General features: G+C 39.6%; 1 protein-coding gene across 3 annotated transcripts in view; it reads left to right on the top strand.

Annotated features, from left to right (window-relative positions):
• NMNAT1 (nicotinamide nucleotide adenylyltransferase 1) overlaps positions 1 to 11,920 on the top strand; it is a 49,821-nt gene that overhangs the window by 1,430 nt on the left and 36,471 nt on the right. Inside the window, exon 1 of one of the 3 annotated variants that reach the window (XM_074306324.1) lies at positions 2,023 to 2,383. The exons of 1 other annotated variant lie outside the window; for it this stretch is intronic. The gene's annotated coding sequence lies outside the window, so the exon portion shown is untranslated. Of the gene's footprint in view, positions 1 to 2,022; positions 2,384 to 11,229; positions 11,515 to 11,920 lie in introns of those variants that run through there. One more of the 3 variants, XM_074306321.1, reaches the window with a different exon arrangement.

Below are 11,920 nucleotides of genomic sequence, written 5' to 3'. Positions count from 1 at the left end.
TAGCTAAATATGCATTGGATCTGCATCGGGCTGAGGAAATGAGGGATCCTTTAGAAATTTACATGATGTTAAAATTATGAAACGTTAAGAAAAAAATGAAAGGATGTGACCTACTATTTGGTAGGAGAGACTGAATGGCATGAATCGGAAGTGAAAAGCAGGCCTCCAGGAAGGAAACAGAAAATAGAAAAGTGACTTATTACAATGGTAGATGCTGAGAGAACAAGGAAAATCTTCTGTTTAGAAGGTCAGAAGAGTTAGACCATGGAGAATTGGTGAGGAAATTTAGGTTCAGATTCCATTAGAAATGAAACCAGAGGCAAGTCACTTAACTCCTTAATCTGTTTCCTCCTCATCTGTACAATGGGTAAAAATAATACCTTTCATACTCGTCTCACAAGAATGTTGTAAGGCTCAAATGAGATTATATACAAAGTTATTTGCTTTAAAGAGTTCTCTGCATGTCGATTATTATTGTTATTGGACAAGTGCTACTATTCTTTGGTGATGAAGGTAGCCCAGAGAAAGCTTTGGGTCAGTAGTAGAAGTAGATTGAAGCTAGAAGGATATCACAGTTTTAGATGATTAGGGAAGGACAAGGAAGATATTTCATTGGCTCCTCACTACAATCCTAGGAGGTGGGAGCTGTTATCATCCCCATTTTATATATAAGGAAACTGAGGCAGACAGAGGTTAAGTGATTTTCCTAGGATGATACAGCTAGTAAGTGTGTGAGGTAAATTTTGGATTCAGATCTAAATGAATCCAGACTTGGAGCTCTATCCACTGAGCCTTTAAAAGAGATCAGGAACTCTGTTTTATCCTCACAGAAGCATAGCCCAGAATACTTAGAACTTTTTGAAACAATGTAAAGGGATGTTCTTTGAGGTTCATGTTTAAAATTTCATTTTGGACTAAGAAAAAGCAATGGAACCTGTAACGTGCTCTCCCGGCAGTTATAATTACTAGTCTGCTGTAGGCCCAGAGTACCTTTGACCACTGTCCTTTGCAGTGTGAACTCTACCCGGCTCGCCTCCTCTGAGGCCTTCAAAGGTCTCTGGCCACGATCTCTTGAATCTATAGCTTAATAACCGGTAGCGCGCTCAAGAACAGCCACGTGTAATCTTAAAAGCCTTTATTATACCTACTCACATAATGCCCTGACTGATGCCCTGACTTGTTGGTTCCCGAGTGAACACCTGGTCTGAAGATCCAAGTATTCACTACCAAAATCCTTACTTCTTTTGGCTATCCATCTTGGCTTGGCCACCCAGGCTAGGAAGCCAGGGTGAAGAGCGCCAGGTTAAAGAGAGCGACTGCTGCCTGCAGTGGGCTTATAAAGGGCCTGTGAGGTCACACACACAGCCAATCAGCGAGAGAGTCACCCATTACAAAGCTATCTCAATGTGGACAAGATCCCACCTACAAGGCAGTCCTAATATCCACAGAAATTACTTCTGGGCCTCAATCTTCTGATGCGCTGTGGCGCCCATTTAAAGAGCTCTTACAGGAACCATCTTAAGAATCTCATATTTTTGGGGTAGATAGATCTATGTTGACTACAGTATTTTAAAAGGCCAGCTGTGTTGAATCAAAATGAATTGTACTGTTAGTTCCAGTATCTACATTTGCATATATATGAAGGTGTGTATGCTACTTTTTAGTTCAAATGTTTAATTTTTCATTAAAAACTAGAAAAAAAAAGTTGCCATAATGAAAGAAGTATTGATATCATAAGCATCAAATTAGGCTTTTATGACCAAAGTTTGTTTCTATTTTTTTTTGCTTTGTGTCATAAAATAGGATTCATGCCTCTTGCAACACATTAAAGTATAAAAACTAATCGTTCAAAAGTACATTTGTAATTTGTTACTTTGAAGAGATGTGTGTTAAGAGTTGGTCTTGGAAAATAGTATGTAACTGGAATCCATGTGGATGACTTTAATGTTTGTGTTCTGAATGAATCACTATTTTCTGTAAGTTTTTTGGCTGCTTCCTGGTTGAAGTTGAGAATCCTCTGGTATTTCAAGCCCTTACTACCTAACCTTGGCCTGTTTTTTCTAGTTTTATTATGTGTACACTTATGATGTGATCTTTCCTTTACAAGGTACAAAGTACATTCTATCCAAACTGGTTCCTATGTATTAATCCATCTCCCACTTCTATAACTTTGTATGTGCTGCCTACCAGAATGTACTGACACCTCAGCTTTTGCTTCTTGAGATCTGGATTGCTTCCAAACTGGGCTAAAGGGCCTCTTTCAATAGGAGTGTTTCCTTCCTGACTCCAGTTCCCAGCGCCCCTCTGTTTCCCTTTTTATGTATAGTATATATACTAATTTATGTATAAGTTGTCTCCTTTGTTAGAATATGAGCTTCTGGAGGTAAGCAACAATTTAAGTTTTATCATAGATTTCCTTGCTTTTAGCCCAGGTCTCTTAAGGTTTCTCTTGAGAATTTTATAATTGATTGTCTGACATGGTAGATACTGACACAGGATCACCCAGCATAGATGCCCTCATCAGAGAAGGTGCTGTGCTCTATAAACAAAGGTGGATTGAATTATCCCAAAGAAATGTGAAATGTACAAAATTCTAGAAACTCCCAAATGTCCGTATAGATTATTTGTGTCCAACCTGTGGCATAACACTCCAAGCCTATATTGGTCTGATCAGCCACAGTTGGACACACTGTAAATTGTGTCTAATATAATGATGTGATTTTGGTCATTTTTGAGAATAAAGAACAACAATCAATAGATGCTACTTATCATTTTAAGGAAAACTCCATTTTTCCTATGCTTACTAGTGTTTTTATTAGGAACGGGTGTTTTATTTTGTCATATGCTTTTTCTGCATCTTTGAGATAGTCATATGATTTCTATTAGTTTTGTTATTCATATGGTCAATTATGCTAATAGTTTTCCTCATAGTGAACTAGCCCTGCATTCCTGGTATAAATCTCACTTGGTCATAATGTATTATTCTGGTGATAAGTTCCTGTCATCTCTTCACTAGTATTTTATTTAAGATTTTTACATCAGTATTTATTAGGGAAATTGGTGTATAAATTTCTTTCTCTGTTTTGTCTCTTTCTTATTTAGCTATGAGTACCATTTTTTGTGTCCTAAAAGGAATTTGGGTAGGACTCCTTCACCTATTTTCCCAATTGGTTTATATAGTATTGGAATTCATTGTTCGTTAAATGTTTGGTAAAATTCACTTGTAAATTCATCTGGCCCTGGTGATTTTTTTTCTTAGGGAGTTCATTGATAGCTTGTTTATGTTCCTTTTTCTAAAATGAGGTAATTTTTGTTAAACTGGGCAATCTATATTTTTGTAAATATCCATTTCATTTAAATTGTCATATTTATTGGCATCCAATTGGAAAAAATAGCTCCTAATGCTTTAATTTCTTCTTCATTGGTAATAATTTTTGCTGCTGGCAATTTGGTTTTCTTTCCCTTTTCTAATTAAACTATTAGCCTAATAATTTTCTTTCAATTCTGTTAATCTCTTCTGATTTTCAGAATTGCTAATTTGATATTGAAGTACCCAGAGAAAAACAGGGTAGCCAAAATAATGAAGTTTTAAGAGCCTTTTATTATTGGCCAAGACTAATCCCTCAACACCAAAACTGGAGGGGTCAGTAATGAGTGGCCTCAGGGCCATATATTTATAGAAAGAAACATCAAAATGTTTCTTGATACATTTGTCATAATAAAGGAATTTCTATTCTAAACAGGAGGCAAAAAAGTTATCACTCTAAGGGGGTCATTCTCAAGCAGCAGCAAGCAGTATTTCTTTAAGCTTATCAGGTTGTCACTGTCTCAATCTTTCAGGACAGTACATCTGGGTTGTTAAAAATATCTGCAGTAGGGAGTGAAGAACTAGTAATAAGCTTCTAACTGCAAAGATTCAACATTATATTTCTCATGGTCCCATTTGGGACCATGCTTTTCCACTTGGGGTACATATTTCCATTTGTCCATTCTTTCTCTGGATACAGATTAACATCTTCCTTCAGGTCTTGGTATTTAATTTGAGCCTTTATAATAATCAAAATAACTAAGTTGGTTTTTTTCTTTTCTTTTGGTTTTGCTTTATTGTATCTTGATTTCTCATGAACTCATTATTTCCATTTGCCCAATTCTTTTTTTTTTTTTTAATTTACAAAACATATGCATGGATAATTAATGCCAGTAATTTTTCAACATTGACCCTTGCAAAACCTTTAGTTCCAAATTTTCCCCTCCTTCCCCCCATCCCCACCCCTAGTTGGCAAGTAGTTCAGTACATGTTAAATATGTTAAAATATATGTTAAATCCAATATATGTATACATATTTATACAGTTACCTTGTTACACAAGAAAAATCAGACTAAGAAGGAAGAAAAAACTGAGAAAGAAAATAAAATGCAAGCAGACAACAGAATAAGAGAGAATACTATGTTGTGGTCCACACTCAGTTCTCACAGTCCTTTCTCTGAGTTTAGATGGTTCTCTTCATCACTGAACAAGTGGCACTGGTTTGAATCATCTCATTGTTGAAGAGAGCTATGTCTATCAGAATTGATCATTGTATAGTCTTCTTGTTGCCATGTATAATGATCTCCTGGTTCTGTTCACTTCACTTAACTGTTCATGTAAGTCTTTCCAGGCCTCTTGAAATCATCCTGCTGATCATTTCTTAATGTTCATATTCATATACCATAACTTATTCAGCCATTCTCTAATTGATGGGCATCCACTCAGTTTCCAGTTTCTTGCCACTACAAAAATGGTTGCCACAAACATTTTGGCACATGTGGGTCACTTTCCCTCCTTTAAGATCTCTTTGGGATATAAGCCCAGTAGAAACATTGCTGAATCAAAGAGTATAGACAGTTTGATAACTTTTTGAGCATAGTTCCAAATTGGTTCCATCATGGTTATGGTTAATTTCCTTCATTCTTGAAAAGGACCAAAATGACAACAACTAGTGTTGAGTTACCGTGTGTCCAACTGTGGCTGATCAGACCAATATGAGCTTGGAATGCTCTGACACTGGTAGGATATAAATAGTCCCTATGAACATTTCAAATGCAATGCTGGATATCAAATCTCTGAAAACTATCCATTCCTTTTCTGCTCCATTGTTGCCAACTATGTGTTGACTTAACTTACCCTTCAAGTTGGCCACAAACTGTTCCCTCTCAGAAAGCATTCTAATCTGTTGACATTAATTCTTCTAGTAGTCTTTTTGCCTCGGGGCATATTTGCTGAATGTGAACATTCTGCTTGGAAAGGGTAATAAGTCTATGATCAGTCCAGCAGTCTGCACCACATATTGCCTTGGTCCTTCTCATATCCTGTCTGTCTCTTCTTACAATCAGTCTTTTGAATGTCAGTGTTTGCTGTGAGGGTGCATCCATGAAGTTATATTGTTGTGATGAGAAGATCATGAGATACACAAGTTTTCAGTAGTAAATAGCTATTGTCGCTGTTGTTTTCAACTCCATTCTTCCCAATAACTCCCGCTTTGTCTAGTAGTGTGAGTCTACTCTAACCTTAAAGTGATGGTGCGAGCATAGGCACTGATAATGGTGGCATGGCATTTCCCTGCAGGTGGCAATCGCATTGTCATGAACCTGCCATTTACTCCTGTTGGAAGGCATGTGAGCTTGTTTACTACATTAGTTTTGATCGCAAAAACTCCACCAGCTTCACAGTGCTCCCTTTCCCTGTGGCCACTCCAGAAAACCCTGAATCCAGCTCCTGCTTTAGCAAACTGGCCTTCATTTGCCAGCCTTGTTTCACACAGAGCAGCTATTTGGATGCGATTCCTGTTGAATTCTCTTGCAACAGGAGCTGTTCTTTCAGGTCTACTGGATTTTGTGTGTATACATTCCATGTACTGATGGTGAGTGGAATCAATTTTTCAGAAGTTTTTTTTTCATTTTTTATTGTTTTGACTGCAGGGTGAGATCCCCTGCCACAGTAATCAGGCCAGGGTTGGATAAGCAGACAACTCTTAGGGCACCTTTTCTAGCTCCTTTCTCACACGTGGAGGTGAGCAGTGTGATCCTTAAAAAGCTGCTCAGACACCAGAGGGCTGCTGAATCCCACTCCTGCTTCCAGTGAAAAGATGACCATGTGGCCTGGGCTGCCTGTGTGCAGGATTGTTCCTACAGCTCCCAGTTTATCTGTGTCTGTTGATGTGGTTTATGATGTGGGGTTTGGCAGCAAATGGTGGCAAGCACCAAAAGTTGTGGTTTGAACATGTGAAAAATTCACAATGGCCATTTTCTTTGGCAAACAGTAGATTTATTTGGGGGAATAGGTTACAGACAAAATGAAAGGATACAATAGACACCAGGAATGGTAAATATGAAATAGAGTGGAAAAGCATAGAAAGAGATTTTCCAGAAACAGACATAGCACCCTAAAAGAGATAGCTGTAAGGAAGAGAAGTGGGGTTAGGAAACATAGTGGAGTTAAGAGAGATACCACATGGCACTGGAGAAGGGGAAAGACACCACGGGGCAGAGTGCCATGATGGACTCTGACCTAAAGCAGCCATGGGATGGCCCATAAGTAGGTTTATAGGGAAAATTTAACCTCAGGGACATGACTTGGATTTCTGACAAGGCATGGCAAGGTGACACTGCTCAAGATCTCTAGAAAGTGGGACTAAAGCTAGTTTCTGTCCAAAACACCTTTCAGAACTCATCACTGCTGTTTCCTCACATACCTATCCATTACCAGAGGGCTTTAAGATCGGTAGAAATGGGAAAATGGTATGGTGATGTCTTTTGATTCATGGGTAAATTGGATTTAAGTCTTCCAGAACCACCACTGTCCGGTGGCAGGACAGAGTCAAGATGTCTAGTGATGACTCCACAACACTTGTTTCACTTGCTTTGAAGACTGTTGGAACAAATTGTTCTTATTTTCCCATTTATTCAAGGAAAGTCTCCTTGATACTCCCCTAACACATTGTAGGGTTTGAGAACCTTTGGGTTACCCTCAATCTGGTTTAGCCCATCTGCTGAAACAGTTTACTGGCCACTGTGTGTACTACAGCTTCTTGGAGCCACAAGTGAGAGTTAGGTGGATCAAGTGGACACCAAAAGTGGAAAGCAGCCCTGTAAAGGGCTCAGCAACCTTCACCCCAGTGGTATTAATGTTCCCTGAACACACCCTACACTGTTATACTATCATAATCATATACCTTATCAATTTGTTCAGCCATTCTCCAGTTAATGGGCATTCCCATATTTCCTGGGATGGAAAACTGACTCACTATGACCTCTTCTTGAATTTATTCCAATGTATTTTCTAGCTGTGGTTGGAGGAATTTTGAAGTAGGGAGGGAGCTCCTTCTCCTGCTTCTTGCTACTCTTTCATTTTTGTTCGACCTCCTCTTGGTTCTCCCATTTACCTACAATGTTTTTTCTCTTTTCTACTTTCATTTATAGCACAGTATCAAGATGAGTACAATTCATTTTGTCCAATAGTTAATTTGTCATTAGTTAAAAGAGTTTACGTTTAGAATACTAACATCACCCAAGTATTTTTTTTAAAAAGTGAAAAAAGCACTAACCTTTCTGCAGCATCTCTATGTGGGCATATCCCAGAGATGTCAACAGGTATTACAAAGGGCAGTGTACTAGAATTGTGTCATGGGCAAATTAGGAGTAATAGAGGTCAGATGTGTCAAGGATCCTTTCCTTTGAGCCTATATAAGTCAGAACTGCAGGCTGTAGGATGCTGTTAGTGCCGATTATAATGGAGGCAAGAAGATGTGTGTGTGTATGTGTGTGTGTGACAGAGAAGCATTTATATAGCACCGACTATGTATTGAGCAGTGTACTAAGCACTTTACTAATATGTCATTTGATCCTGACAATATCCCTAGGAAGGAGGTATTGTTGTTATCTCTATTTTACAGTTGGGGAAACCAAGGAAAATAGTTGTTGAGATTCAAAGGAGACACCAAAGGTTGGGATTTCAGACTGATGTTGTGAAGTGTCTCAAAAGAATTTACAGACTTAAACCCATCTCCAAGTAAAGGGACAAAGTTTATTTACTTTATTACTACTAATTGTAATGCCAGTTGAAGCAGGCTAAGTTCCAAAAGAATTTAGCAAAGAACCAGAAGCAAGAAGATAAATTTATAGGAAAAAGAGAGATCAGGTGCTTCATGTCACTGATATACTAATTTTATGGCTTAGATGTAGAATTGAGGAGTGGTCTGGAAGGTACCTCAATATTGAATTTTAGGGTTAGTTTGGTATGCACCTCATTATTTTCTCAGAAATTTTGATATTACTGACAGCCAGATTTTATCTGACAGCCAGCATTGTTTGTAGAACTACAGCACTCCCAAGGCCAGGTGACCTTAGGGTTTAGACCAGGTCCTCCTGAATTCAAGGCTGATGTTCTATCCACTGCGCCACCTAGCTGCCCCCAGATTTATTAAAAATATTTAAAGAAGGCAGGTAGGTGGCACAGTGGATAGAGCACCAGCCCTGAAGTCAGGAGAACCTGAATTCAAATCTAGGCTCAGACACTTAACACTTCCTAGCTGTGTGACCCTGGACAAGTCACTTAACCCCAATTGCCTCAGCAAAAACAAATAAATAGAAGATTCAGTACAGAAACTCATAATGCATTTTGTATTAGAAAAAGTTTGTTTCTTTATTTGCTTTACCATTCTCACTTGTATCAGAAAACAACATGGTTTTATAAAGTATCAATAAAATAAAATGAAAACAGTTCTTAATGAATCTGACATCAGCTAAAATAAAATTTTGATTTTGGTGCAGAAATGATGACATTGTGTATAAGATAACGCAGAGTCTTATCCAAAAGGGAAACATTAAAGGGAATTAAAAGCAGCTCTCCCACTCTTGCTGTTTAATTATCAAGTAGTAGATCTTTTTAGTAAATCTGGGATGTTTTGGTTTTGCTGTTAAATCTCTGAAGTTTGTAGTTTAAAATGAAATCTCAAGTTGAATTTGTTAGAGTCACATAATCTAAAGGTACATTTCAGGTTAGAAATATTGAGCAGACCTTTCTGCCAAAGGAAACGAATACTTTTTGTAGTGAGGAAAAATTCCTGATTTTCATATTACCGTGTTTCCCCGATAATAAGACCTATCCTGAAAATAAGACACCCACATACTCTTTAATATTCCGCTAAAATAAGCCCTCCCCCGAAAATAAGCCCTATCGAACTTACTATGAAAACGGTCATCATGGTGATCCCCTGTGCTATATGCTGCGTAGCGGTACCTTCAGTAAGCAGCGCCGCCCTCCCCTCCCGGGTGAAACGCACGTCGCGCTCCGAGCTGCATCCAATCAGAGCTGCAGCAGTGAGCGCGTCATCCTCTTCTTCCCTGGTGATTTGCTTGCTGGCGCTACTGAGAGCAGCGCCGCGGAGTAGAGCTGAGACAGGACCATCTAAAAACTCGGTAAGTTCAGTAAGCGATGGAGAATAAAATAAGCACTCAGGGGGCATGATGGAGGCTAAAAGGGGCATGATGGAGGCTAAAATGGGCATGATGGAGGATAAAATAAGCCCTCCCCTGAAAATAAGCCTTCTGGTGTTTTTTAGTCCCAAAAAAATAATAAGACAGTGTCTTATTATCGGGGAAACACGGTATCAAGATAATATATGTAATGAATATACTAACAGTTTAGATTTCTCAAAGCTGCCTTTTCTTATCTGAGTATGCAGCTTGAAATGATCAATCTAGGAGCGGTCTGGAGGAATTGAGTTCAAATGTAGTCTGATACTTAACACTTCCAAGCTGTATGACCCTGGGCAAGTCACACTCTGGTCACATGCCTCATGCCCCTCCCACTGCCCCAAAAAGAAGAAAGAATCAATTCTTGACAGTCATCTCCTGGGTGTGTTAAGTAACATGATTCAAACATTGGAGAACCTGTTCCCATTCTCTGGTACTGTTGCCTCATCGAGTAACAATCCCTGTGATTTGAAACAGTCACTTATGAACTGTTCCCACAGAACTTCATGAAGTACACCCATCTTGCCCTGCATTTGTGGGCTTGTCATGGGAAACCACTTGAAACCTGAAAATGATTGAATTGTAATCCACCTTCCCCCTCCCTTCCCATTTATTATTTGTATATAAAAGCTCTACCTTTCTGCAATAGGGAGAGGTATTCCTCACTCTGAAAGTGATTAATTAAACCATTATTTGATCTTTAAAACTTCTCTCTGGGCTTTGTGCAGCTCCAGCTAGCCATAGTTTAGAAATCAAGACAGTAAAAAGACAGTATGTCAAGGACTTATGATTTCATCAATCTGGAAGGTCTGGCTGTGACTATAACCTGTCAATAAGGAGTAAACTTGGAAAGATGCTTGTGTGGCTTATCTCCTCTGGCCCTCACTGCCTGGAAATGAGGTACATTTCTTCCCCCCAAAGTTCTCCAGCACTGTTAAGGGGAGTTAGGGTGACTAGGCTTTCTGCCACTGACACCAGCTTCTTTGATGGTGTCCCCTCAATTGTAGGAGAATCCCTACTCCCCCCATTTAACCATCCTACAGTCACATTGGCTTTTCCAAAGTATTACTGACTTTCCAGGTATGTGGGACTTAATCCTGCCTTTTACCACCTCATACTCTCTTGAGGGAAAGTGGATTAAGTTCACAGTTTAGCTTAGTTCCTATATTCCACAGTCTCAAGTTTCAAGTCCAGAATCCTCTTTGGGCTTGAGTCCCAGGTATCCTAGCTTCTCAGGGTTTCCCTGCCAGGCCTTAAACCAAAACCAGTCTTATTCGAATTGACCACCAATCCGTCCTAGGCCAAGCCCCATTTAGTCATTGTTTGGGTCCTGATTGACTCAGATTGAATGTAAATAGTCATTTCTGCTTTGGCAAGAAACTCTGAAGGTCTTAACTTCCCAGATTCACTCATTTATTAGGGTTTTTTTTTTCCTTTGGGGGGGCGGGAAGCTAGGTGAAAGAGATTCTTTTCCTCAGTTGCTACCTAGCCTTAATCATTGAATAGGTTCAGTCTCAGGATAACTGAGACCTGCAAAAGACCTTAGCTTAAAAAGTCCAGGATCTCCCATTTGGAGGCCATCTCCAGTCCTCCAGATCCCTGTCTGGACACTGGACCCAGCTGGCTCTGGAGGGGAAAGGGAGGCAGGTGACCTTGCCCAGCCCTCCCTCACTTAAATCCGGTTTACTTGCATGTCTTGTCATCACCTCCCTGATGGCTTGGTCCTCTTTGAGAACGAAGAAAAACAGCAGCTACCCTAGAGGGCTGCATATCTGGCTTGGAATCCTGGCTCTACAGTCTCCATGGTGATTCCAGGATTCCATTGCCTAGAAACGTCTAGAACTGAAAAGACAAAAGGAATAGACCAGAACAAAACCCCAGGCACATTTCTTGGAAGACCACAGAGTCTAAAAGGTAGCCCTTCCCCCTATCCCCTATAAACTCACTTCATGGCATCCATGTTGTGGGTGAACTTGGATCTTCACCCAGAAGAGGATGCAGGTAAGATCACCAGACTGTCCCAGCCCTGTAGTTTTAAAGACTTAGCCTGTTCTGGCCATTCCATCAACTGAAGGAGGGTAGTCCCCCTGTATTGGGGTGTGGAGGGTTTGCTGAGTATCTTCTGTCTCTCTGTTAGCTGGTTCAGGAGTTTGCTATAACCCCATTAAGCTTGACCCTCAGAGAGGTTTTAATGACTTTCCTGTGGCTATTTCAAACAAGATTTAAAATCCAAGACTTGCACTCTTTTCATTGTGTTGGGTTGCCTCTTTTGAATGTCCTGGTAAGGTTTTTTGTTTTTGTTTTTTTCCCCTGTGTTGTTATAATAGCTAACTTCCCCTGTAGTTTCTGATTCCAGCATGAAAGAAAATTGATTGGATGGTGTGAGGTGCTATTATAGTCACAAATG

This window comes from Sminthopsis crassicaudata, chromosome 3 (genome assembly GCF_048593235.1).
Source record: "Sminthopsis crassicaudata isolate SCR6 chromosome 3, ASM4859323v1, whole genome shotgun sequence".
Classification (NCBI taxonomy): domain Eukaryota; kingdom Metazoa; phylum Chordata; class Mammalia; order Dasyuromorphia; family Dasyuridae; genus Sminthopsis; species Sminthopsis crassicaudata.
This window is presented reverse-complemented; position numbering and strand designations above follow the sequence as displayed.